The 27,030-nt window shown below is 54.2% G+C and overlaps 4 pseudogenes; 2 read left to right on the top strand and 2 right to left on the bottom strand.

The window, feature by feature from the left end:
• The first annotated feature begins 12,791 nt into the window (after nucleotides 1–12,791).
• On the top strand, nucleotides 12,792–14,742 carry LOC129137168 (uncharacterized; annotated as a pseudogene).
• Nucleotides 14,743–18,753: 4,011 nt separating this feature from the next.
• On the top strand, nucleotides 18,754–19,266 carry LOC107973392 (double homeobox protein 4C-like; annotated as a pseudogene).
• Nucleotides 19,267–19,584: 318 nt separating this feature from the next.
• On the bottom strand, nucleotides 19,585–21,535 carry LOC129137241 (uncharacterized; annotated as a pseudogene).
• Nucleotides 21,536–24,001: 2,466 nt separating this feature from the next.
• On the bottom strand, nucleotides 24,002–26,401 carry LOC129137223 (double homeobox protein 4-like protein 4; annotated as a pseudogene).
• Between the last annotated feature and the right edge of the window lie 629 nt (nucleotides 26,402–27,030).

A 27,030-nucleotide genomic window follows, 5' to 3' on the forward strand; every position in this document is an offset into this window, starting at 1 on the left:
TCACCTGCGTGATCAATGCAGAGTTATGTCACAATGCCCCCTTTTGGCAGAGCCTAGACAAGGGATATATCACCTGGGTGATCAGTGCAGAGATGAGTCACAAGCCCCTGTAGCCAGAGCCTAGACAAGAGTTGCATCAGCTGTGTGATCAGTGCAGTGACATGTCATAATGTCCCTGTAGCCATATCCTTGAGAAAAATGGCATCACCTGGGTGATGAGTGTGGAGATATGATACAATGTCTCCAGTAGGCAGAGCCTAGACAAGAGTTACATCACCTGGGTGTTTAGTGTAGAGATATGTTACAAAGCCCATGTAAGCAGAACCTTGAAAAGGGTTACATTACCTGTTCGATCAGTGGGAATGTATATCACAAAGCCCCCTGTAGGCAAAGCCCAGACAATTGTTACATCACCTGGATGAGCAGTGGAGAGATCTGTCACAATGACCCTGTAGGCAGAGCTTTGACAAGGGTTACATCACCTGGGTGATCCGTGCAGAGATATGTCAAAACGCTCCTGCAGGCTGAACCTAGAGAGTAGTTACATCAACTGGGTGATCAGTGCAGAGATATGTGAGAATTCCCTTGTAGGCAGAGCCTAGACAAGTGTTACATCACCTAGCTTATCAGTGCAGGTATAAGTCATAAAGCCTCCTGTAGGCAGAGCGTAGACAAGAGTTCCCTCCCCAGGGTGATCAGTGCAGAGATGTGTCACAAGGACCCTGTAGGCAGAGCCGAGACAAGCGTTTCATCATTTGTTGATCAGTTCAGAGATGTGTCACAATATCCAGGTAGGCAGATCTAAGACAAGAGTCCATCACCTGAGTGATCAGTGCAGAGATAAGTACCAATGACCCCTGTAGGCATTGCCTAGCCAAGAGTTGCATCACCTCAGAGATCAGTGCATAGATACGTCACAAAGCCTTCTGTAGGCAAAGCCCATGCAAGGCTTACACCAACTAGGTGATCAGTGCAGTGATATGTCCCAAAAATCCCTGTAGACAGAGCTGAGAAGAGAGTTACCTCACCTGGGTGATCAGAGCAGATATTTGACACAATGCCCCCATAGACAGAGCCTAGAAAAGACTTCCATCACCTCGGTGATCAGTGCAGAGATATGTCACTACTCCCCCTCTAGGCAGAGTATAGAGAAGAGTGCCATCGCCTGGGTGATCAGTGCAGAGATATTTCACAATGCACCCTGTAGGCAGAGAGTGGACAAGAGTTACATAACCTAGGTGATCTGTGCAGAGCTGTGTCAAAAAGTCCTAGTAGGCAGAGCCTAGATACATGTTACATCAGCTGGGTCATCACTGCAGAGATAAGTCAAAATACACCCAGTAGGTAGAGCCTAGACAAGAGTTACATCACCTGGGTGATCAGTGCAGAGATACGTCACAATACACCCTGTAGGTGGAAACTAGGCAAGAGTTACATCACCTGGCTGATCAGTACAGAAATATTTCACAAAGCGCCTGTGGGCAGAGCGTAAACAAGTGTTTCATCACCTGGGTGATCAGTGACAAAAAATGTCACAAAGCCCCTGTACGCCGAGCCTAGACAAGAGTTACATCTCCTGGGTGATCAGTGCAAAGATATGTCATAAAGCCCCCTGTAGACAAATCCCAGAAAATTGTTACATCACCTGGGTGATCAGTGGATGTATCTGTCACAATTCCCCTTTAGGCGCAGCTTAGACAAGCGTTACATCACATGAGTGATCAGTGTGGAGATATGTCACTATGCCCCCATAGGCTGATCCTAGACAAGAGTCCATCACCTGGGTGACCAGTGCAGAAATATGCCACAATGCCACCAGTTGGCAGATATAGACAAGAGTTACATCACCTGTGTGATCACTGCAGAGATATGTCACAATGCCACTGTAGGCAGAGCCTAGACAAGAGTCCTATCACCTGGGTGATCAGTGCAGAGTTATGTCACAATGCCCCCATTTGGCAGAAGCTAGACAAGGGGTACATCACCTGGGTGATCAGTTCAGGGATGTGTCATAAGCCCCCTGTAGCCAGAGCCTAGAGAAGTGTTACATCAGTTGTGTGATCAGTGCAGTGACATGTCACAACCTCCCTATAGCCATATCCTTGACAATAGTGACATCAGCTGGGTGATCATTGTGGAGATATGTCACAATGAGTCGAGTAGGCAGAGCCTAGACAAGAGTTACATCACATGGGTGATCAGGGCAGAGATATGTCACAATGCCCCCTGTAAGCAGATCCCAGAAAAGAGTTGCATCATCTCGGTGATCAGTGCAGAGATATGTCTCAATGCCCCCTGTCAGCGAAGCCTATACAAGAGTTACATCATCTCATTGATCAGTGCAGTGGTGTATTAAAATGTCGCTGCAGGAAGAGCCTAGACAAGAGTTACATCACCTGGGTGATCAGTGCAGTGATATCTTACAATACCACCTGTAAGCAGAGCCTAGAAAAGGGTTACATCACCTGGGTGATCAGTGCAGTGATATGTCATAAATCCCTCTGTAGGCAAAGCCTAGACAAGTTTTACATCACCTCAGCAATCAGAGCAGAAATATGTCCCAATGTCCCTCTAGGCAGAGCTTAGACAAGAGTCACATCTCCTGGGTGTCCAGTGCAGAGATAAGTCACAATGTCGCCATAGGCAGAGCCTAGAAAAGAGTTACATAACCCGGCTGATCCGTGCAGAGTGATGTCACAACGCCATTTGTAGGCGGAGACTAGAAAATAGTTACATCACCTGGGTGATCAGTGCAGAGATATATCACAATGCCCCTGTAGGCAGAGCATAGAGAAGAGTTGCATCACCTGGGTGATCAGTGCAGAGATATGTCACAATTTCCCCCATAGGCAGAGCTTTGGGAAGAGTTGCATCACCTGGGTGATCAGTGCAGAGATATGTCACTATGTCCCCTGTAGGCAAAGCCTCGGCAAGAGTTACATCACCTTTGTCATCAGTTCAGGGGTATGTGAAAACGCCCCTGTAGGCAGAGCCTAGACAAGAATTACATCACCTAGTTGATCAGTGCAGAGATATGTCACAATACTCCCTGTAGGCAGATCCTAGACAAGAGTTGAATCACCAGGGTGATCAGTGCAGAGATATTTCACAATGCCACCTTTGGGCAGAGGGTAGACAATACTTACATTACCTAGGTGATCAGTGCAGAGGTTTTTCAAAATTCCCTGTAGGCAGTGCTTATAAAAGCATTACATCACCTAAGTGACCAGTGCAGAGATATGTCACAAACCTCCTGTCGGCAGAACTTAGTTGAGTTACATCACATGGGTGATCAGTCCAAAGGTATTTCACAAAGCCTCCTGTAGGCAAGGCCTAGAAAATAGTTATATAACCTGCGTGGTCAGTGGCGAGATCTCTCACAATTCTCCTGTAGGCAGAGCTTCTATAACAGTTATATCACCTGGGTTATCAGTGCAGAGATTTGTCACAATGCCCCCAAAGGCAGATCCAAGACAAGGGTCCGTCACCTGGGTGATCAGTGCAGAAATATGTCACAATGCCCCCTTAGGCAGAGCCTAGACAAAAGCCCCAACAGCTGGATGATTAGTGCAGAGTTGTCACTAAGTCCCCTTAGGCAGATCCTAGACAAGTGTTACATCACTTGGATGATCAGTGCAGAGATATGTCACAATGCCATTGTAGGCAGAGCCTAGACAATAGTTACATGACCTAGGTGATCAGTGCAGAGATACATTGCAATGTCCCTGTAGGCAGAGCTTTGAAAAGTAGAACATCACCTGGGTGGTCATTGCAGGGATATGTCACAAAGCACCCTGTAGGCAGATCCCAGAAAAGAGTTACATCACCTGGGTGATCAGTGCAGAGATATGTCACAATGCCACTGTAGGCAGAGCCTAGAAAAGAGTTACATGACCTAGGTGATCAGTGCAAAGATACATCGCAATGCCCCTGTAGGCAGAGCCTTGGCAAGTGGTATATCACCTGGGTGATCATTGCAGGGATATGTCACAAAGCAACCTGTAGGCAGATCCTAGAGAAAAGTTATATCACCTGGGTGTTCAGTGCAGAGATATGTCAAAAGCCCCCTGTAGGCAGGGCCTAGACAAGGGTTATATCGCCTGGGTGATCAGTGCAGTCATATGTCACAATGCAGTGTAGTCAGAGCCTAGACTAAAGTTACTGCACCTGGGAGATCAGTGCAGAGATATGTCACAATGTCCCTGTAGGCAGAGACCAGGCAATAGTTGGATCACCTCCGGATCAGTGCAGAGATATGTCTCAATCCCTCTGTGGGCACAGCCTAGACAAGAGTTACATCACCTCGTTTAACAGTGCAGAGATATATCCATTTTCTCCAGTAGTCAGAGCCTACACAAGAGTTACCTCACTTAGGTGATCAGTGCAGAGATATGTCACAATGCACCCTGTAATCAGAGCCAACACAAGAGTTACATCACCTGGGTGATCAGTGCAATGATATGTGACAAGGCCCCTTTAAGCAGAGCCTAGACAATAGTTACATCACCTGAGTAATCAGTGCAGAGATATGTCACAATGCCCCCATAGGCAAATCGAAGACAAGGGTCCGTCACCTGGGTGATCAGTGCAGAAATATGTGACAACACCCCCAGTAGGCAGAGCCTAGAGTAGAGTCCCATCACCTGGGTGATCAGTGCAGAGATATTTCACAATGTCCCTGCAGGCAGAGCGTAAGCAAGAGTTACATCACCTAGATGATCAGTGCAAAGATTTGTCACAATGCCCCCTATAGGCAGAGTCTGGACAAGAGTTACATCACCTCGGTGATCAATGCACTGATAAGTCACTATGCCCCATAGGCAGAGCCTAGTCAAGCGTTACATCACCTCGGTGATAAGTGCAGAGATATGTCACAAAGCCCCCATACACAGAGCCTAGACAAGGGTCCCATCACCTGGGTGATCAGTGCAGAAATATGTCACAATGCCCCCACAGGCAGATCCAACACAAGGTTTACATGACCTGGGTGATCAGTGTAGACATATGTCACAATGCCCCCATACGCAGAGCCTAGACAAAGTCCCATCACCTGGGTGATCAGTGCAGAAATATGTCACAAACCACCTGTAGGCAGAGGCTAGACAAGAGTAACATCACTTTGTTGATCAGTTCAGAGATGTGTCATGCTGACTGTTTTCTCCCAGAGCTCTGTGGTCACCTGGAAACATGCAGGGAAGGGTGGAAGACCGTCATGGTGCCTTCGCTGTCCTTGCCAGTTTCCAAACCGGCCACACTGCAGACTCCCCATGTTGCCGCACACGTGAATCCATCGTCAGGCCATCACGCCATGGATTCATCTTCTCTCTGGTCTCCTACGTGGAAATGAATGAGAGCCAAACGCTTGCCTGTGTCAGACTGTCCCGGCAATGGTGACAATCACTGGCACTGCCTCCTTCACGGAAAGAGGTCATGGAACACTCCAGACTCCCATGGAGGTTCAGTTCCACACTGCCCTCCACCCTCCCAGGCCAGTTTCTCTCTGCTGAAGACGCGTGGGAGCCCAGAGAGTAGCCTCCATTTCTCGCGGGATTCCTGGGGAGGTCCGGAGAGCCAGCCCCCAAAACGCGCCCCACTCACCCCTTCTCCCTCGCCCCCTTCCTCTTCGTCTCTCCAGCCCCACCACAACCATCATCACACCCGCACCCCCACACCACCACCCCTGGCCGCGGGCCTCGACTTCCCGTGACCCTTCCAGGGTGGGGCAGGCTGTCCCATGGCTCACCGCTGTTCATGAAGGGGTGGAGCCTGCCTGCCTGCTGGCCTTTATAAGAGCCACTGGCTGGCTGTCTCGGCAGGCCTCCTGGCTGCACCTGCCACAGTGTACAGGCCGGCTGAGGTGCATGGGACCCTGGCGGCCTCTCTCTGCCCGTGTCCATCAGTGAAATTCCAGGTGGGGCTCCCCGCGATGGCCCTCCCGACACTTTCGCACGGCACCATCCCCGGGGAAGCCCGGGGACGTGGACGTCGAAGGAGTCTCTTTTGGACCCCGAGCCAAAGCGAGACCCTGCGAGCCCGCTTTGAGCGGAACCCGTACCTGGGCATTGCCACCAGAGAACGGCTGGCCCAGGCCATCAGCATTCCAGGGCCCAGGGTCCAGATTTGGATTCAGAATGAGAGGTCACACCAGCTGAGGCAGCACCGGCAGGAAACTCCGCCCTGGCCCGGGAGACGTGGCCCGGAAGAAAGCATGCGAAAGCGGACCACCGTCACCAGATCCCACACCTCCCTACTCCTCCGAGCCTTTGAGAAGTATCACTTTCCAGGCATCACTGCCAGGGAAGAGCTAGCCAGGGAGACGGGCCTCCTGGAGTCCAGGATTCAGATCTGGTTTCAGAATCGAAGGGCCAGGCACCGGGGAGAGGCTGGCAGGGCGCCCGCACAGGGAGGGGGCCTGTGCAATGTGGCACCCTGGCGGGTGTCACCCTATTCCCTCGTGGGTCGCCTTCGCCCACACCGGCGCGTGGGGAAAGTGTCTTCCCGCACCCCACGTGCCCTGCGTGCCTGGGGCTTTCCCCCAGGGCCTTTCGTGAGCCATGGAGTGAGGGCCATCCCCGTGCTCCAGACCAGCCAGGCGGCGCTGGCAGACAGGATCTCCAAACCTGCCGCGGCATGTGGGGATTTTGCCTACGCCGCCCCGGCTCCTCCGGAAGGGGCGCTCTCCCACCCTCAGTCTCCTTGGTGGCCTCTGCACCCGGGCAAAAGCCAGGAGGACCAGGACGCGCAGCGCGACATCCTGCCGGGCCCTTGCGCAGTGGGATAGCCTGGGCCCGCTCAAGCGGGGCCACATGGCCAAGGTGAGCTTGTGCCACCCGCATCCCGAGGGAGTCTGTGGTGGGGCTGGGGCCGGGGTCCCCAGGTCGCCGGTGCGGCGTGGCATCCCCAAGTCAGGGCAGCTCCACCTCACCAGCCCATGCCCCAGGAGGCCCGGCAGGGGCAGATGCAGGGCACCCCGGGGCCCTCCCAGGCTCTCCAGGAGCTGGGGCGCTCGTCTGCATTCCCCTCTGGCCTGCTGCTGGATGAGCTCCCGGTGAGCCCGGAGTTTGTACAGCAGGTGCAACCTTTCCTAGAAACGGAGGCCCAGGGAGAGCTGGAGGCCTTGGAAGAGGCCGCCTCGCTGGAAGCTCCCCTCAGCGAGGACGAATACCAGGCTCTTTTGGAGGGCCTTTAGGACACGGGGTTGGGATGGGGTCTGGTCAGAGCAGGGCGGTGGCCTCTGTTTCCAGGGGAACACCTCGCTGGCTATGGAGGGGCATGTCTTCACCCCGACCCCTCCAACGGGCTGATCGGCCTGTGATTCCTGCCTTCTAGGTCTAGTCCCTGTGAGAGACTCCACCCAGCAGAGAACTACCATTCTTTCCTGGGCATCCCAGGGATCCCAGAGCCGGCCCAGGTACCAGCAGGTGGGCCACCTACTGTGCACGCACGGGTTTGCGGGCAGCCGCCTGGGCTGTGGGTGCAGCCCAGGCAGAGCTCTCATGCCTTTCCACCAACCCACCCCCGCCTGAACACCCCATCCCCACACCCACCCCCAACCCACGAAAATGCATCCTCCCCTGGGCTGGGTGGAGACCGCGTCCTGCGAAACACTGGGCCCATGCAGCGTCCAGGCCTGACACCCCTCCAGCGGCTCCCCACCTCTGGGCCTCTGCGCCACCGTCGCCTGCCCACCCGGGCCCCTGCAACTTCCCAGCTGCCACCCTGGAGCGCCTGGCGACGGAACGCAGACCTCTAGCTCTCTTTGCCGGCCTCCTGGCTAGACCTGTGCTCATTGCACACCCCGGCTGACGTGCAAGGGAGCCCGCTGCCTCTCTGTGCCCTTATCCGTCCATGAAATTCCGGCTGAGGCTCTCCCAACACCTTCTGACGCTCTTTAGTCAAAGCCTGGAGAATAGTTACATCTTGATGATCGGTTCAGAAATATGTCAAAATGCCCCCTCCCTGCAGAGCCTAGAGAAGATTTGCATCATCTGGGTGATCAGTGTAGAGATATATCACAATGTCCCCTGTACAAAACCCTGGAAATCATTTACATCACCTCGTTGATCAGTGCATAGGTATGTCAGAAATCCCCGGTAGGCTGAACATAATCAACGGTTACATCACTTGGCTGATCAGTGTAGAGATATGTGAAAATTCCAGTGTAGACAGAGCCTAGACAAGTGTTACATCACTTAGTGATCAGTGCAGGGATAAATCGTAAAGCCTCATGTAGGCAGAGTGTAGACAGGTGTTTCCTCCCTGGGGTGATCAGTGCAGAGATATGTTTCAAAGCCCCTGTAAGCAGAACCTTGACAAGGTTTTCATCACCTGCTTGATCAGTGGAAATGTATATCACAAAGCGCCCTGTAGGCAAAGCCCAGACAATTGTTACATCATCTGGGTGAGCAGTGAAGGGATCTGTCACAATGCCTCTGTAGGCAGAGCTTAGACAAGGGATACATCAACTGAGTGATCAGTGCAGAGATATGCCAAAACGCTCCTGTAGTCTGAAACTAGAAAGCAGTTACATCACCAAGGTGATCAGTGCAGAGATATGTGAGAATTCCCGTGTAGGCAGAGCCTAGAAAAGTGCTACATCACCTATGTTATCAGTGCAGGTATAAGTCATAAAGCCTCCTGTAGGCAGAGCGTAGACAAGAGTTCCCTCCCCAAGGTGATCAGTGCAGAGATGTGTCACAAAGCCCCTGAAGGCAGAGCCTAGACAAGAGTTTCATCACTTGATTGATCAGCTCAGAGAAGTGACACAATGTCCATGTAGGCAGATCTAAGACAGTACATCACCTGGGTGATCAGTGCAGAGATATGTACCAATGTCCCCTGTACGCACTGCCTAGACAAGAGTTGCATCACCTCAGAGATCAGTGCATAGATATGACACAAAGCCTTCTGTACGCAAAGCCCATACAAGGCTAACATCACCTAGAAGATCAGTGCAGTGATATGTCACAAAAATCCCTGGAGACAGAGCCTAGACAAGAGTTACATCACCTGCGTGATCAGTACAGATATTTGACACAATGCCCCCAAAGACAGAGCCTAGACAAGTCTTCCATCACCTGGGCGATCAGTGCAGAGATAAGTCACAAATCACCCCCTAGGCAGACTATACAGAAGAGTCCCATCACCTGGGTGACCAGTGCAGAGATATTTCACAATGTCCCCTGTAGGCAGTGAGTGGACAAGAGTTACATAACCTAGGTGATCTCTGCAGAGCTATGTCATAACGCCCATGTAGGCAGAGCGCAGATAAATGTTACATCACCTGGGTGATCAGTGCAGAGATACATCACAATAACCCCTGTAGGTGGAGCCTAGACAAGAGTTACATCATCTCGGTGATCAGTGCAGACATATGTCACAAGGCCCCTGTAGGCAGAGCCGAAAAAAAGTTACATCTCCTGGGTGATCAGTGCAGAAATATGTCACAAAGGCCCTGTAGGCCGAGACTAGACAAGAGATACATCTCCTGGGTGATCAGTGCAAAGATATGTCACAAAGCCCCCTGTAGACAAATCATAGAAAATTGTTACATCACCTTGGTGATCAGTGGAGATATCTGTCACAATTTCCCTTTAGGCGCAGCTTAGACTAGCGTTACATCACATGAGTGATCAGTGCAGAGATATGTCACTATGGCCCCATAGGAAGATCCAAGTCGAGTCCATCACCTGGGTGATCAGTGCAGAAATATGCCACAATGTCACCAGTAGGCAGATACAGACAAGAGTTACATCACCGGCGTGATCACTGCAGAGACATGCCACAATGACCCTGTAGGCAGAACCTAGACAACTGTTCCATCACCTGGATGATCAGTGCAGAGTTATGTCACAATGACCCCTTTTGGCAGAGCCTAGAAAAGGGTTACATCACCTGGGTGATCAGTGCAGAGATGTGTCACAAGCCCCTGTAGCCATAGCCCAGACAAGTGTTACATCAGCAGTGGGATCAGTGCAGTGACATGTCACAATGTCCCTGTAGCCATATCCTTGACAAAAGTGACATCACCTGGGTGATCAGTGCGGAGATATGTCACAATTTCTCCAGTAGGGAGAGCCTAGCCAAGAGTTACATAACCTGGGTGATCAGGGCAGAGATATGTCACAATGCCCCCTGTAAGCAGATCCCAGACAAGAGATGCATCACCTCAGTGGTCAGTGCAGAGGTATGTCTCAATGCCTCATGTCGGCGAAGCCTATACAAGAGATACATCATCTCGGTGATCAGTGCAGTGATATGTTATAATGCCCGTGTAGGCAGAGCCCAGACTAGAATTACATCACCTGGGTTATCAGTGCAGAGATATCTCACAATATCCCCTGTAAGCAGATCTTAGACAATAGTTACATCACCTGGGTGATCAGTGCAGAGATATCTCACAATACCCCCTGTAAGCAGAGCCTAGACAAATTCTACATCACCTAAGTGATCAGTGCAGAGATATGTCCCAATGTCCCTCTAGGCAGAGCTTAGACAAGTGTCACAACTCCTGGGAAACAAGTGCAGAGATAAATCACAATGCCCCCATAGGCAGAGTCTAGACAAGGGTTACATAACCCGGGTGATCCGTGCAGAGTGATGTCACAGCGCCCTATGTAGGCAGAGACTAGAAAAGAGTTACATCACCTGGGTGATCAGTGCAGAGATATGTCCCAATGCCCCATGTAGGCAGAGAAGAGAGAAGAGTAGCATCACCTGGGTGATCAGTGCAGAGATATGTGACAATGTCCCGTGTATTCAGAGCATAGAGAAGAGTTGCATCACCTGGGTGATCAGTGCAGAGATATGTCACAATATCCCCTGTAGGCAAAGCCTAGTAAAGATTTACATCACCTTTGTCATCAGTTCAGGGATATGTGAAAACGCACCTGTAGGCAGAGCCTAGACAAGAGTTACAACACCTAGTTGATCAGTGCAGAGATATTTCACAATAACCCCTATAGGCATATACTAGACAAGAGTTGAATCACCTGGGCGATCAGTGCAGAGATATTTCACAATGTCCCCTTTGGGCAGAGGGTAGACAAGAGTTACATCACCTAGGTGATCAGTGCAGAGATTTGTCAAAATTCCCTGTACGGAGTGCTTACAAAAGTGTTACATCACCTAAGTGATCAGTGCAGAGATATGTCACAAAGCTCCTGTACGCAGAACTTAGATGAGTTACGTCACCGGGGTGGTCAGTGCAAACGTATGTCACAAATCCCCCTGTAGGCAAAGCCTGGACAATAGTTACGTCACTTCGGGGATCAGTGGCAAGATCTCTCACAATTCCCCTGTAGGCAGAGCTTATACAACAGTTACATCACCTGGGTGATCAGTGCAGGGATATGTCACAATGCCACCATAGGCAGATCCAAGAGAAGAGTCCGTCATCTGGGTGATCAGTCTGGAAATATGCCACAATGCCCCCTTAGGCAGAGCCTAGACCAAATACCCATCACCTGGATGATCAGTGCAGAGTTATGTCACAAAGTCCCTTTAGGCAGATTCTAGACAAGTGTTACATCACTTGGATGATCAGTGCAGAGATATGTCACAATTCCACCGTAGGCAGAGCCTAGACAAGAGTTACATGACCTATGTGATCAGTTCAGAGATACATCGCAATGCCCCTGTAGGCAGAGCCTTGGCAAGTGGTATATCGCCTGGGTGATCATTGCAGGGATATGTCCCAAAGCACCCTGTAGGCAGATCCTAGAGAAGAGTTATATCACCTGGGTGATCAGTGCAGAGATATGTCAAAAGCCCCCTGTAGGCAAAGCCTAGACAAGGGTTATATCACCTGGGTGATCAGTGCAGTGATATGTCACAAAGCCGTGTAGCCAGAGCGTAGACTAAAGTTACAGCACCTGGGTGATCAGTGCAGAGATATGTCACAATGTCCCCAGTAGGCAGAGACCAGGCATGAGTTTGATCACCTCGTGATCAGTGCAGATATATTTCTCAATCCCCCTGTGGGCACAGTCTAGACAAGAGTTACATCACCTTGTTTAACAGTGCAGACATATGTCAAAATGCCCCTGTAGGCAGAGCCTACACAAGTGTTACGTCACTTAGGTGATCATTGCAGAGATATGTCACAATACCCCCTGTAAGCAGAGCCTAGACTAGAGTTACATCACCTCGATGATCAGTGAAGAGATATGTCACAATGCCCCCATACGCAAATCCAAGATGAGAGTCCGTCACCTGAGTGATCAGTGCAGAAATATGTGACAATGCCCCCAGTAGGAAGAGCCTAGAGAAAAGTCCCATCACCTGGGTGATCAGTGCACAGGTATTTCACAATGCCCCTGCAGGCAGAGCGTAAGCAAGAGTTACATCACCTAGATGATCAGTGCAGAGATATGTCACAAGGCCGCTATAGTCAGAGCCTGGACAAGAGTTACATCACCTCGGTGATCAATGCAGTGATATGTCACTATGCCCCGTAGGCAGAACGTAGTCACGCATTACATCACCTGGGTGAGCAGTGCAGATATATGTTACAAAGCCCCCATAACAGAGCCTAGACAAGAGTCCCATCACCTGGGTGATCAGTGCAGAAATATGTCACTATGCCCCCACGGGCAGATCCAACACAAGTGTTACTTCACCTGGGTGATCAGTGTAGAGATATGTCACAATGCCCCCATAGGCAGAGCCTAGACAAAGTCCCATCACCTGGCTGATCAGTGCAGAGATATGTCACAAAGCCCCTGTAGGCAGAGCTTAGACAAGTTGTACATCACTTTATTGGTCAGTTCAGAGATGTGTCTTGCTGACTGTTTGCTCCCGGAGCTCTGCGGGCACCCGGAAACATGCAGGGAATGGTGGAAGACCAGCATGGTGCCTTCGCTCTCCTTGCCAGTTTCGAAACCGGCCACACTGCAGAATGCCCATGTTGCAGCACACGGGAATCCATCATCAGGCCATCACGCCGGGGAGGCATCCTCTCTGGGGTCTCGCTCTGGTCTCCTACATGGATATGAACGAGAGCCACACGCCTCCGTGTGTGAGACTGTTGCGGCAACGGCGACACCCACAGGCACTGCCTCCTTCACGGAGAAAGGGCCTGGAACACTCCAGACTCCCACGGAGGTTCAGTTCCACACTCCCCTCCACACTCCCAGGCCGGTTTCTCCCTGCTGAAGATGCGTGGGAGCCCAGAGAGCCTCTTCCCGTTCCCACGGGAATCCTCGAGGGGTCCGGAGAGCCAGCCCCAGAAATGCGCCGCCCTCACCACTTCCCCCTCACCCCTTCCTCTTCGTCTCTCCGGCCCCATCTCCACAATCACCATGCCCTACCCCCCAACACCAGCACACCCCCGGCCGCAGGCCTCCATGCCCTGGGACCATTCTCTGGTGGGGTGGGCTGTCCCAGGGCTCACCGCCATTCAGGAAGTGGTGGAGCCTGCCTGCCTGCAGGCCTTTATAAGAGCCGCTGGCTGGCTCTGCGGGCAGGCCTCCTGTTTGCTCCTTCTGCAGTGCACAGGCCGGCTGAGGTGCACGGTAGCCTCTGGCCTCTCTCTGCCCATGTCCTTCCGTGAAATTCTGACCGGGGCTCCCAGTGATGGCCCTCCCGACACCTTCAGATGGCACCCTCCCCCAGGAAGCCCAGGGACGGGGACGGCGAAGGAGACTCTTTTGGACTCCGAGACAAAGCGAGGCCCTGCGAGCCTCCTTTTAGTGGAACCCGTACCCGGGCATCGCCACCAGAGAACAGCTAGCCCAGGCCATCAGCATTCCAGAGCCCTGGGTCCAGATTTGGTTTCAGAATGAGAGGTCACGCCAGCTGAGGCAGCACCAGTAGGTATCTCGGCCCTGGCCCAGGAGACGCGGCCCGCAAGAAGGCAGGCAAAAGCTGACCGCCGTCACCAGATCCCAGACCGCCCTGCTCCTCCAAGCCTTTGAGAAGGATCGCTTTCCAGGCATTGTCGCTAGGGAAGAGCTGGCCAGAGAGACGGGCCTCCCGGAGTCCAGGATTCAGATCTCGTTTCAGAGTCAAAGCGCCAGGCATCTGGGACAGGCTGGCAGGGCGCCTGCGTAGGCAGGCGGCCTGTGCAATGCGGACCCTGGCGGGTGTCACCCAGCTCCCTCGTGGGTCGCCTTTGCCCACACCGGCACGTCGGGAACGGGGCTTCCCGCTCCCCACGTGCCCTGTGCACCTGGGGCTCTCCCACAGGGGGCTTTCGTGAGCCAGGGAACGAGGGCCATCCCCGTGTTCTAGCCCAGCCCCACCGCACCGGCAGAGGGGATCTCCGCACCTGCCCCGGCACGCGGGGATTTTGCGTACACCACCCCGGCTCCTCCAGAAGGGGCGCTCTCCCACCCTCAGGCTCCTCGGTCGCCTCCGCACCCGGGCAAAATCCGGGAGGACCTGGACCCGCAGCACAACGAACTGCCGGGCCTTTGCGCGGTGGGACAGCCTGGGCCCGCACAAGCGGGGCCACAGGGCCAAGTTGTGTTCGCGCCACTCGCGTCCCAAGCGAGTCCGTGGTGGAGTTAGGGCCGGGGTCCCAGGTCGCCAGGGCGGCGTGGGAACCCCAAGCCGGGGCAGCTCCACCTAGCCAGCCCGAGCCCACGGAGGCCTCCTTGCGGCAGGGGCAGATGCAAGGCCTTCTGGGGCCTTCCTAGGCGCTCCAGGAGCAGGGGCGCTCCTCTGCACTCCCCTCCGGCCTGCTGCTGGATGAGCTCCTGGCGAGCCCGGAGTTTCTGCAGCAGGCACAACATTTCGTAGAAACGGAGGCCCCAGGGGAGCTGCAGGCCTTGGAAGAGGCCGCCTCGCTGGAAGCACCCCTAAGTGAGGAAGAATACGGGGCTCTGCTGGAGGAGATTTAGGACACGGGGTTGGGACGGGGTCGGGTCGGGGCAGGGAGGTGTCCTCTCTTTCGCGGGGAACACCTGACTGGCTAAGAAGGTGCGTGTCTTCCGCCCGCCCTTTCCACAGGTCTGACCGGCCTAGGATTCCTGCCTTCTAGGTCTAGGCCCAGTGAGAGACTCCACAGAGCAGTGCAGAGATGTGTCACAAAGTCCCTGTAGGCAGAGCCTAGACAAGTGTTTCATCACTTGGTTGATCAGTTCAGAGATGTATCACAATGTCCATGTAGGCAGATCTAAGAAGAGTGTCCATCACCTGGGTGATCAATGAAGAGATATGTACCAATGTCTCTTGTAGGCAGTGTCTAGACAGGAGTTGCATCACCTCAGAGGTCAGTGCATAGATATGTCACAGACTTCTGTAGGCGAAGCCCATACAAGGCTTATATCACCTAGGTGATCAGTGCAGAGATATGTCACAAAAATCCCTGTAGACAGAGCCTAGAAAAGAGTTACACCACCTGGGTTATAAGTGCAGATATTTGACACAACACTCCCATAAAAAGAGCCTAGACAAGACTTCCATCACCTGGGTGATCAGTGCACAGATATGTCATAAATCCCCCTCTAGGCAAATTATAGAGAAGAGTCCCATTACCTGGGTGATCAGTGCAGAGATATTTCACAATGCCCCCTGGAGGCAGAGAGTGGACAAGAGTTACATAACCTAGGTGATCTGTGCAGACCTATATCAAAACGCCCCAGTAGGCAGAGCCTAGATAAATGTTACATCACCTGGGTGACCAGTGCAGAGATACGTCACAATACCCCCTGTTGGTGGAGCCTAGACAAGAGTTACATCACCTGGGTGATCAGTGCACAGATACGTCAGAATACCATCTGTAGGCAGAGGCAAAACAAGAGATACATCTCCTGGGTGATAAGTGCAGAAATATGTCACAAAGCCCCTGTAGGCCGAGCCTAGACAAGAGTTACATCTCCTGGGTGATCAGTGCAAACATATGTCACAAAGTCCCCTGTAGACAAATCACAGAAAATTGTTACATCACCTGGGTGATCAGCGGAGATATCTGTCACAATTCCCCTTTAGGCGCAGCTTAAACAAGCGTTACATCACATGAGTGATCAGTGCAGAGATATGTCACTATGCCCCCATAGGCAGATCCAAGACAAGAGTCCATCACCTGGGTGATGAGTGCAGAAATATACCACAATGCCGCCAGTAGGCAGATATAGACAAGAGTTATATCACCTGCGTGATCACTGCAGAGATATGTCACAATGCCCCTGTAGGCAGAGCCTAGACAAGAGTCCCATCATCTGGGTGATCAGTGCAGAGTTATGTCACAATGCCCCCTTTTGGCAGAGCCTAGAAAAGGGTTACATCACCTGGGTGATCAGTGCAGAGATGTGTCACAACTCCCCTGTAGCCAGAGCCTAGACAAGAGTTACATCAGCTGTGTGATCAGTGCAGTGACGTGTCACAATGTCCCTGTAGCCATATCCTTGATAATTGTGACATCACCTGGGTGATCAGTGAGGATATATGTCACAATGTCTCCAGTAGGCAGAGCCTAGACAAGAGTTACACCACCTGGGAGATCAGGGCAGAGATATGTCATAAATCCCACTGTAGGCAAAGCCTTTGAAGGTTTTACATCACCTCACCATTCAGTGCAGAGATATGTCCCAATTTCCCTCTAGGCAGAACTTAGAAGAGAGTCACTTCTCCTGGGTGATCAGTGCAGAGATAAGTCACAATGCCCCCATAGGCAGAGCCTAGACAAGAGTTACATAACCAGGGTGATCTTTGCAGAGTGATGTCACAACGCCCTCTGTAGGCAGAGACTAGAGTAGAGTCCCATCACCTGCATGATCAGTGCAGAGATATGTCACAATGTCCCCTGTAGGCAAAGCCTAGGCAAACGTTACATCACCTTTGTCATCAGTTCAGTTATATGTGAAAACGCCCCTGTAGGCAGAGCCTAGACAAGAGTTACATCACCAAGTTGATCAGTGCAGAGATTTTTCACAATACCCCCTGTTGGCAGATCCTAGACAAGAGTTGAATCACCTGGGTGATCAGTGCAGAGATATTTCACAATGCTCCCTTTGGGCAGAGGGTAAACAAGAGTTACATCACCTAGGTGATCAGTACAGAGATTTGTCAAAATTCCTTGTAGGCAGTGCTTATAAAAGTGTTACATCACCTAAGTGATCAGTGCAGAGATATGTCACAAATCTCCTGTAGGCAGAACTTAGATGAGTTACATCACCTGGGTGATCAGTGCAAAGGTATGTCGCAAAGTCCTCTGTAGGCACAGCCTAGACAATAGATACATCACTTGGGTGATCAGTGGCGAGATCTCTCACAATTCCCCTGTAGGCATAGCTTATACAACAGTTACATCACCTGGGTAAGTGCAGAGATATGTCACAATGCCCCTTTAGGCAGAGCTTAGACCAGAGTTACATCACCCGGGTGATCAGTGCAGAGATATGTCACAATGCACCCATAGGCAAATGTAGGACTAGAGTCCGTCACCTGGGTGAGCAGTGCAGAAATATGTGACAATGCCCCCAGTAGGCAGAGCCTAGAGAAGAGTCCCATCACCTGGGTGATCATGGCAGAGATATTTCACAATGCCCCTGCAGGTAGAGCGTAAGCAAGAGTTACATCACCTAGATAATCAGTGCAGAGATATGTCACAAGGCCCCGTATAGGCAGAGCCTGGACAAGAGTTACATCTCCTCAGTGATCAATGCAGTGATATGTCACTATGCCCCTTAGGCAGAACCTTGTCAGGCGTTACATAACCTGGGTGATCAGTGCAGAGGTATGTCACAAAGCCCCTATACACAGAGCCTAGACAAGAGTCCCATCACCTGGATGATCAGTGCAGAAATATGTCACAATGCCGCCATAGGCTGATCCAACCCTAGAGTTACATCACCTGGTTGATCAGTGTAGAGATATGTCACAATGCCCCCATAGGCAGAGCCTAGACAAAAGTGCCATCAACTGGGTGATCAGTGCAGTGATATGTCACAAAGCCCCAGTAGGCAGACGCCACAGAAGTGTTACATCACTTTGTTGATAAGTTCAGAGATGTGTCATGCTGACTGTTTGCTCCCAGCGCTGTGCGGGCACCCAGAAACATGCAGGGAAGTGTGGAAGACCCGCATGGTGCCTTCGCTCTCCTTGTCAGTTTCCAAACCGGCCACACTGCAGACTCCCCACATTGCCGCACACCGGAGTCCATCGTCAGGCCATCACGCCGGGGAGGCATCTTCTCTCTGGGGTCTTGCTCTGGTCTCTTATGTGGAAATGAAGGACAGCCACACGCCTGCGCCTGTGACACTGTCCCGGCAACGGCGACACCCACAGGCACTGCCTCCTTCACTGAGAGAGTGCCTGGAACACTCAAGACTCCCACGGGGGTTCAGATCCACACTCCCCTCCCTCCCAGGCCGGTTTCTCCCTGCTGAAGACGCGTGGGAGCCCGGAGAGTGGCTTCTAGTTCCCGTGGGATTCCTGGAGAGGTCCGGAGAGCCAGCTCAAGAAACGCGCCCCTGTCACCCCTTCCCCCTAGCCCCCTTCCTCTTCGTCTCTCCGTCCTGAACACCGCAATCACCACGACCTCCCCTCCCACACCACCACACCCCAGCCGCAGACCTCGACGCCCTGGGACCCTTCCAGGGTTGGATGGGCTGTCCCAGGGCTCACCGCCATTCATGAAGGGGTGGAGCATGCCTGCCTGTGGGCCTTTATAGGAGCCGCTGGCTGGCTGTCCGGGCAGGCCTCCTGGCTGCATCTGCCGCAGTGCACAGGCCGGCTGAGGTGCCTGGGAGCCCGCCAGCCTCTCTCTGTCCGTGTCTGTCCATGATATTCTGGCTGAGGCTCTGCGCGATGGCCCTCCCAACGCCTTCAGATGGCACCCTCACTGCGGAAGCCCAGGGACGGGGACGGCGAAGGAGACTCGTTTGGACCCCGAGCCAAAGCAAGGCCCTGTGTGCCTGCTTTGTGCGGAACCCATACCCGGGCATCGCCACCAGAGAACGGCTGGCCCAGGCCATCGGCATTCCGGAGCCCAGGGTCCATATTTGGTTTCGGAATGAGAGGTCACGCCAGCTGAGGCAGCATCGGCGGGAACCTCAGCCCTGGCCCGGGAGACGCGGCCTGCAAGAAGGCAGGTGAAAGCGGACCGCCGACACTGGATCGCAGATCGCCCTGCTCCTCCGAGCCTTTGAGAAGGATCGCTTACCAGGCATCGCCGCCAGGGAAGAACTGGCCAGAGAGGCGGGCCTCCTGTAGTCCAGGATTCAGATCTGGTTTCAGAATTGAAGGGCCAGGCAACCGGGAGAGGCTGGCAGGGCCCCCGCTCAGGCAGGCGGTCGGTGCAACGCGGTCCCCGGAGGGTGACACCCTGCTCCCTCGTGGGTCGCCTTCACTCACACCAGCGCGTGGAGAACGGGGATTCCCGCACCCCACGTGTCCTACTCACCTGGGGCTCTCCCACAGGGGGCTTTGGTGAGCCAGGGAGCGAGGGCCATCCCCGTGCTCCAGCCCAGCCAGGCCGCACTGGCAGAGGGGATCTCCCAACCTGCCCCTGCGTGAAGGGATTTTGCCTATGCCGCCCCTGCTCTTTCAGAAGGGTCGCTCTCCCACCCTCAGCACTGAGGGGTGCTTCCAGTGAGGCGGCCTCTTCCAAGGCCTCCAGCTCCCCCGGGGCCTCCGTTTCTAGGAAAGGTTGCGCCTGCTGCAGAAACTCCGGGCTCGCCAGGAGCTCATCCAGCAGCAGGCCGGAGGGGAGTGCAGACGAGCGCCCCGGCTCCTGGAGTGCCTGGGAGGGCGCTGGGATGCCTTGCATCTGCCCCTGCCTCGAGGAAGCCTCCGGGATCGCGGGCTGGTGAGGTGGAGCTGCCCTGGCTTGGGGTTCCCACATCGCCCCGGCGACCTTGGGACCATGGCCCCAGCCCCACCACGGGCTCCCCTGGGAGGCTGGTGGCACAACCACACCTTGGCCCTGTGGCCCCGCTTGAGCGGGCCCAGGCTGTCCCACCGCGCAAGGGCCTGACAGGCTGCCGCGGAACGTGTCCTGGTCCTCCCGGCTTTTGCCCAGGTGCAGAGGGCACTGAGGAGCCTGAGGGTGGGAGAGCGCCCCTCCCAGAGGAGCCAGGGCCGCTTAGGCAAAACCCCGCGTGCCGGCACATGTTGGGAGATCCCCTCTGTCGGCGCGGCCTGGCTGGGCTGGAGCACGGGGACGGCCCTTGCTCCCTGACTCACGAAAGCCCCCCGTGTGAGAGCCCCAGGCACGCAGGGCACGTGGGGTGTGCGAAGCCCCATTCCCCACGCGCCAGTTTGGGCAAAGGCGACCCATGAGGGAGCAGGGTGACATCCGCCGGAGGCTGCGTTGCACAGGCCCCCTGCCTGTGCGGGCGGTCTGCCAGCCTGTCCTGGATGCCTGGCCCTTCGATTCTGAAACCAGATCTGAATCCTGGAATCCGGTAGTCCCGTGTCTCTGGCCAGATCTTCCCTGGCAGTGATGCCTGGAAAGCCATACTTCGCATAGGCTTGGAGGAGCAGGGCGGTCTGGGATCCGGTGACGGCGGTCCGCTTTCACCTGCCTTCTTGCGGGCCTCATCTTCCGGGCCAGGACTGAGTTTCCCGCCGGTGCTGCCTCAGCTGGCGTGACATCTCATTCTGGAACCAAATCTGCACCCTGGGCTCCAGAATGCCGATGGCCTGGGCCAGCCGTTCTCTGGTGGCGTTGCCCGGGTACGAGTTCCGCACAAAGCAGGCTCGCAGGGCCTCGCTTTAGCGCGGTGTTCAAACGTGTCTTCGCCATCCCCGTCCCAGGGCTTCCGCGGGGAGGGTGCTGTCCGAAGGTGTCGGGAGGGCCATCGCGGGTATCCCCGGCTGGAATTTCACGGACGGACACGGGCAGAGAGAGTACGGTGGGCTCCCGTGCACCTCAGCCAGCCAGTGCACTGCGGCAGGTGCAGCCAGGAGGCCTGCCCGGACAGCCAGCCAGGGGCTCTTATAAAGGCCCTCATGCAGGCTGGCTCCACCACTTCATGAATGGTGTTGAGCCCTGGGACAGGCCGCCCCACCACGGAGGGGTCCCAGGGCGTCGAGGCCTGCGGCCGTGGGGTGGTGTGGTGTGGGGGGAGGGCGTGGTGATGCTGGTGGTGGGGCCAGAGAGACGAAGAGGAAGGGGGCCAGGGGGAAGGGGTGAGGTGGGAGCATTTCAGGGGCTGGCTCTCCGGACATCTCCAGGAATCCCATGGGAACTGGAAGTCGCTTTCTGGGCTCCCACGTGTCTTCAGCAGGGAGAAACCGGCCTGGGATGGTAGAGGGGAGTGTGGAATTGAACCTCCGTGGGAGTCTTGAGAGTTCCAGTCCCACACTCCGTGAAGGAGGCAGTGCCTGTGGGTGTCGCCATTGCCGGGACAGTCTCACACACACAGGCGTGTGGCACTCGTTCATTTCCACGTAGGAGACCAGAGTGAGAACTCAGAGAGAAGATGCCTCCCCAGCGTGATGGCCTGACGATGGATTCCCGTGTGCGGCAACATGGGGAGTCTGCAGTGTGGCTGGCTTGGAAACTGGCAAGGAGAGCGAAGGCACCATGCCGGTCTTCCCCCATTCCATGCAAGTTTCCGGGTGCCCGCAGAGCTCCAGGAGCAAACAGTCAGCATGACACATCTCTGAACTGATCAACAAAGTGATGTAATACTTGTCTAGGCTCTGCCTACAGCGGCTTTGTGACACATCTCTGCACTGATCACCTAGGTGATGGGACTTTTGTATAGGCTCTGCCTATGGGAGCATTGTGACATATCTGTATACTGATCACCCAGGTGATGTAACTCTTGTGTTGAATCTGTCTATGGGGGCATTGTGACATATTTCTGCACTGATCACCCAGGTGATGGGACTCTTGTCTAGGTTCTGCCTACAGGGGCGTTTTCACATATCACTGAACTGATGACAAAGGTGATGTCACTCTTTCCTAGGCTTTGCCTACAGGGGACATTGTGACATATCTCTGCACTGATCACCCAGGTGATGCAAGTCTTCTCTATGCTCTGCCTACAGGGGGCATTGTGACATATCTCTGCACTTATCACCCAGGTTTTGTAACTCTTTTCTAGTGTCTGCCTACAGAGGACGTTGTGACATCACTCTGCACGGATCACCCGCGTTATGTAACACTTGTCTAGGCTCTGCCTACTGGAGATATTATGACATATCTCCACACTGATCACCCAGGTGATGTAACCCTTGTCTAGGCTCTGCCAAAAGGGGGCATTGTGATATAACTCTGCACTGATCACCCAGGTGATGGGACTCTTGTCTAGGCTCTGCCTACGGTGGCATTGTGACATATCTCTGCAGTGATCATGCAGGTGATGTAACTCTTGTCTATATCTGCCTACTGGTGGCATTGTGGCATATTTCTGCACTCATCACCCAGGTGATGGACTCTTGTCTTGGATCTGCCTATGGGGGCATATTGACATATCTCTGCACTGATCACTCATGTGATGTAACGCTTGTCTAAGCTGCGCCTAAAGGGGAATTGTGACAGATACCTCCACTGATCACCCAGGAGATGTAACAATTTTCTGGGATTTGTCTACAGGGGGCTTTGTGACATATCTTTGCACTGATCACCCAGGAGATGTAACTCTTTTCTAGGCTCGGCCTACAAGGGCTTTGTGACATATTTCTGCACTGATCACCCAGGTGATGTAACTCTTATTTAGGCTCTGCCTACAGGGGCTTTGTTACATATATCTGTACTGATCACCCATGTGATGTAACTCTTGTCTAGGCTCCACCTGCGGGGGTATTGTGACGTATATCTCCGCTGATCAACCAGGTGAGGTTACTCTTGTCTAGGTTCCACCTGCAGGGGATATTGTGATGTAACTCTACACAGATCACCTTGGTTATGTAACTCTTGTCTACTCTCTGCCAACAGGGTCATTGTGAACTATCTCTGCACTGATCACCCAGGAGATGGGGCTCTTCTCTATATTCTGCCTAGAGGGGGATTTGTGACATAACTCTGCACTGATCACCCAGGTGATGGAAGTCTTGTCTAGGCTCTGTTTATGGGAACATTGTGTCAAATATCTGCACTGATCACCCAGGTGATGTAACTCTTGTCTAGGCTCTGTCTACTGGGATTTTTGTGACATATCACTGCACTGATCACCCAGGTGATGTAACCCTTGTCTAAGCTCTGCCTACAGGGGCATTGTGACAGATCTCTCCACTGCTGACCCAGGTGATGTAACAACTGTCTGGGCTTTGCCTACAGGGGGCTTTGTGATATACATTTCCCCTGATCAAACAGGTGATGTAACCGTTGTCAAGGTTCTGCTTACAGGGGCTTTGTCACATACCTCTGCACTGACCACCCCAGGGAATAAACACTTGTCCACACTCTGCCTACAGGAGGCTTTACGACTTATACCTGCACTGATCAGTAGGTGATGTAACACTTGTCAAGGCTCTGTTTACACGGGAATTTTCACTTATCTCTACACTGATCACCTAAGTGATGTAAACCTTGTCTAGGTTCAGCCTACTGGGGATTTCTGACATACATATGCACTGATCACTGAGGTGATGTAAATCATTTCCAGGCTTTTTGTACAGGGGACATTGTGATATATCTCTGCTCTAATCACCCAAATGATGCAAATCTTCTCTAGGCTCCGCTGGGAGAGGGCATTGTGACATATTTCTGAGCTGATCATCCAGGAGATGTAACTATTCTCCAGGCTTTGACTAAACAGTATCAGAAGGTGTTGCGAGAGCCTCAGCCGGAATTTCACGAATGGACAAGGGCACAGAGAGGCCAGCGGGCTCCCTTGCACGTCAGCCGTGGTGCACAATGAACGCAGGTCTAGCCAGGAGGCCGGGAAAGAGAGCTAGAGGTCTGCGTGCCCAGGAAAGAATGGCAGTTCTCCGCTGGGTGGAGCCTCTCACCGGGCCTAGACCTAGAAGGCAGGAATCCCAGGCCCGTCAGCCCAGTGGAGGGGTTGGGGAGAAGACACACCCCTCCATATTCAGCCAGGTGTTCCCCGTGAAAGAGAGGCCACCGCCCTGCCCCGACCCGACCCCTTCCCAACCCCACGTCCTAAATCTCCTCCAGCAGAGCCCGATATTCTTCCTCGCTGAGGGGTGCTTCCAGCGAGGTGGCCTCTTCCAAGGACTCCAAGTCCCCTGGGGCCTCCGTTTCTAGGAAATGTAGAGCCTGCTGCAGAAACTGCGGGCTCGCCAGGAGCTCATCCAGCAGCAGGCCGGAGGGGAGTGCAGATGAGCGCCCCAGCTCCTGGAGCACCTGGGAGGGTGCCGGGAAGCATTGCATCTGCCCCTGCCGTGCGGAGGCCTCGGGGGCACGGGCTGGCGAGGTGGCGCTGCCCCGGCTTGGGGTTCCCACACCGCCCCGGTTACCTTGGGACCCCGGCCCCAGCCCCACCACGGACTCCCCTGGGACATGGGTGGCGCAAACACACCTTGGCCCTGTGGCCCCGTTTCAGCAGGCCCAGGCTGTCCAACCGCGCAAGGGCCCGGCAGGCTGTCCCGCTGCGGGTCCCGGTCCTCCTGGCTTTTGCCCGGGTGCGGAGGCCACCAAGGAGCCTGAGGGTGGGAGAGCGCCCCTTCCGGAGGAGCCGAGGTGGCTTAGGCAAATTCCCCGCGTGCCGGGGCAGGTTGGGAGATCCCCTCTCCCGGCGCGGCCTGGCTGGGCTGGAGCATGGGGACGGCCCTTGCTCCCTGGCTCACCAAAGCCCCCTGTGGGAGATTCCTAGGCACACAGGGCACGTGGGGTGCGGGAAGCCCCATTCCCCACACGCCTGTGTGGGCAAAGGCGACCCACGAGGGAGCAGAGTGACACCTGCCAGGGGCCGCGTTGCACAGGCCGTCTGCCTGCGCGGGGGCCCTGTCAGCCTGTCCCGGGTGCCTGGCCCTTTGATTCTGAAACCATATCTGAATCCTGGACTCCGGGATGCCCGTCTCTCTGGCCAGCTCTTCCCTGGCGGCGATGCCTGGAAAGTGATCCTTCTCAAAGGCTCGGAGGAGAAGGGCAGTCTGGGATCCGGTGACGGTGGTCCGCATTTGCCTGCCTTCTTGCGGGCCACGTCTCCCAGGCCAAGGCAGAGATTCCTGCCGGTGCTGCCTCAGCTGGCATGACCTCTCATTCTGAAACAAAATCTGGACCCAGGGCTCAGGAAAGCCGATGGCCTGGGCCAGCCGTTCTCTGGTGGTGATGCCTGGGTACGGGTTCCGTTCAAAGCAGGCTCACAGGGCCCCGCTTTGGCTCTGGGTCCAAACGAGTCTCCTTCGCCGTCCCCGTCCCCAGGCTTCCACGGGGATTGTGCCGTCCGAAGGTGTTGGGAGGGCCATCGTGGGGAGCCCCGGCTGGAATTTCATGGATGGACACGGGCAGAGAGAGGCCGGCAGGCTCCCGTGCACCTCAGCTAGCCTGTGCACTGCGGCAGGTGCAGCCAGGAGGCCTCCCCGGACAGCCAACCAGCGGCTGTTATAAAGGCCTGCAGGCAGGCAGTCTCCACCACTTCATGAATGGCGGTGAGATCTGGGACAGCACACCCCACCCCGGAACGGTCCCAGGACATCGAGGCCTGAGGCCGGCTGGTGGTGGTGAGTGGGGGGTGGGCATGGTGATGGTGGTGGTGGGGCTGGAGAGACAAAGAGGAAGGGGGCGAGGGGGAAGGGGTGAGGGGTGTGCGTTTCGGGGGCTGGTTCTCCGGACCTCTCCAGGAATCCCGTGGGAACTTGAAGAGGCTCTCTGGGCTCCCACGCGTCTTCAGCAGGGAGAAACCTGCCTGGGACGGTGGAGGGGAGTGTGGATATGAACTTCCCTGGGAGTCTTGAGTGTTCCAGGACCTCTCTCCGTGAAGGAGGCAGTGCCTGTGTGTGTCGCCATTACCCGGACAGTCTCACACGCACAGGCGTGTTGCTCTCCTTCATTTCCACGTAGGAGACCAGAGTGAAACCCCAGAGAGAAGATGCCTCCCCGGCGTGATGGCCTGATGATGGATTCCCGTGTGCGTCAACATGGGGAGTCTGCAGTGCGGCCGGTTTAGAAACTGGCAAGGAGAGCGAAGGCACCATGCTGGTCTTCCACACTTCCCTGCATGTTTCTGGGTGCCCGCAGAGCTCCGGGAGCAAACAGTCAGCATGACACATCTCTGAACAAATCAACAATGTGATGTAACCCTTGTCTAGGCTCTGCCTACAGGGGCTTTGTGAAATATCTCTGCAATGATCACCCAGGTGATGGGACTTTTGTCTAGGCTCTGCCTACGGGGGCATTGTGACATATCTCTACACTGATCACCCAGGAGACGTAACTCTTGAGTTGGATCTGCCTATGGGGCATTGTGACATATTTCTGCAGAGATCACCCAGGTGATGGGACTCTTGTCTAGGCTCTATATATGGGGGCTTTCAGAGATATCTCTGCACTGATCACCCAGGTTATGTAACGTGTGATTAGGCTCTGCCTACCGGGCATAGTGACATATCACTGCATTGATCACCAAGGTGATGTAACACTTGTCCAAGCTCTGCCTACAAGGGGCCTTGTGACATATCTCTGCCCTGATCATCTATCTAGGTGATGTAACACTTGCTTACGCTCTGCCTGCAGGTGCATTGTGGAATATCTCTGCACTGATCACCCAGGTGATGGGACTCTTCTCTAGGCTCTGCCTACTGGGGGCATTGTCACATATTTCTGCACTGATCACCCACGTGACGAACTCATGTCTTGGATTTGCCAATGGGGGCGTTCTGACATATCTCTGCACTGATCACCCAGGTGATGTAACTCTGGTCTGAGCTCTGTCTAAAGGGTCATTGTGACAGATCTGTGCACTGATCACTCAGGTGATGTAACTATTGTCTAGGCTCTGCTTAAAGGGGCCTTGTCATATATCTCTGCAATGATCACCCAGGTGATGTAACTCTGGCCTAGGCTCTGCTTAAAGGGGGTATTGTGACATATCTCTGCCCTGATCACATAAGTGGTGGAACACTTGTGTAGGCTCTGCCTACATGGGCATTTTGACATATCTCTGCACTGTTAAACGAGGTGATGTAACTCTTGTCTAGGCTGTGCCCAGAGGGGGATTGACACATATC

Source organism: Pan troglodytes, chromosome 16 (genome assembly GCF_028858775.2).
Source record: "Pan troglodytes isolate AG18354 chromosome 16, NHGRI_mPanTro3-v2.0_pri, whole genome shotgun sequence".
Lineage (NCBI taxonomy): Eukaryota > Metazoa > Chordata > Mammalia > Primates > Hominidae > Pan > Pan troglodytes.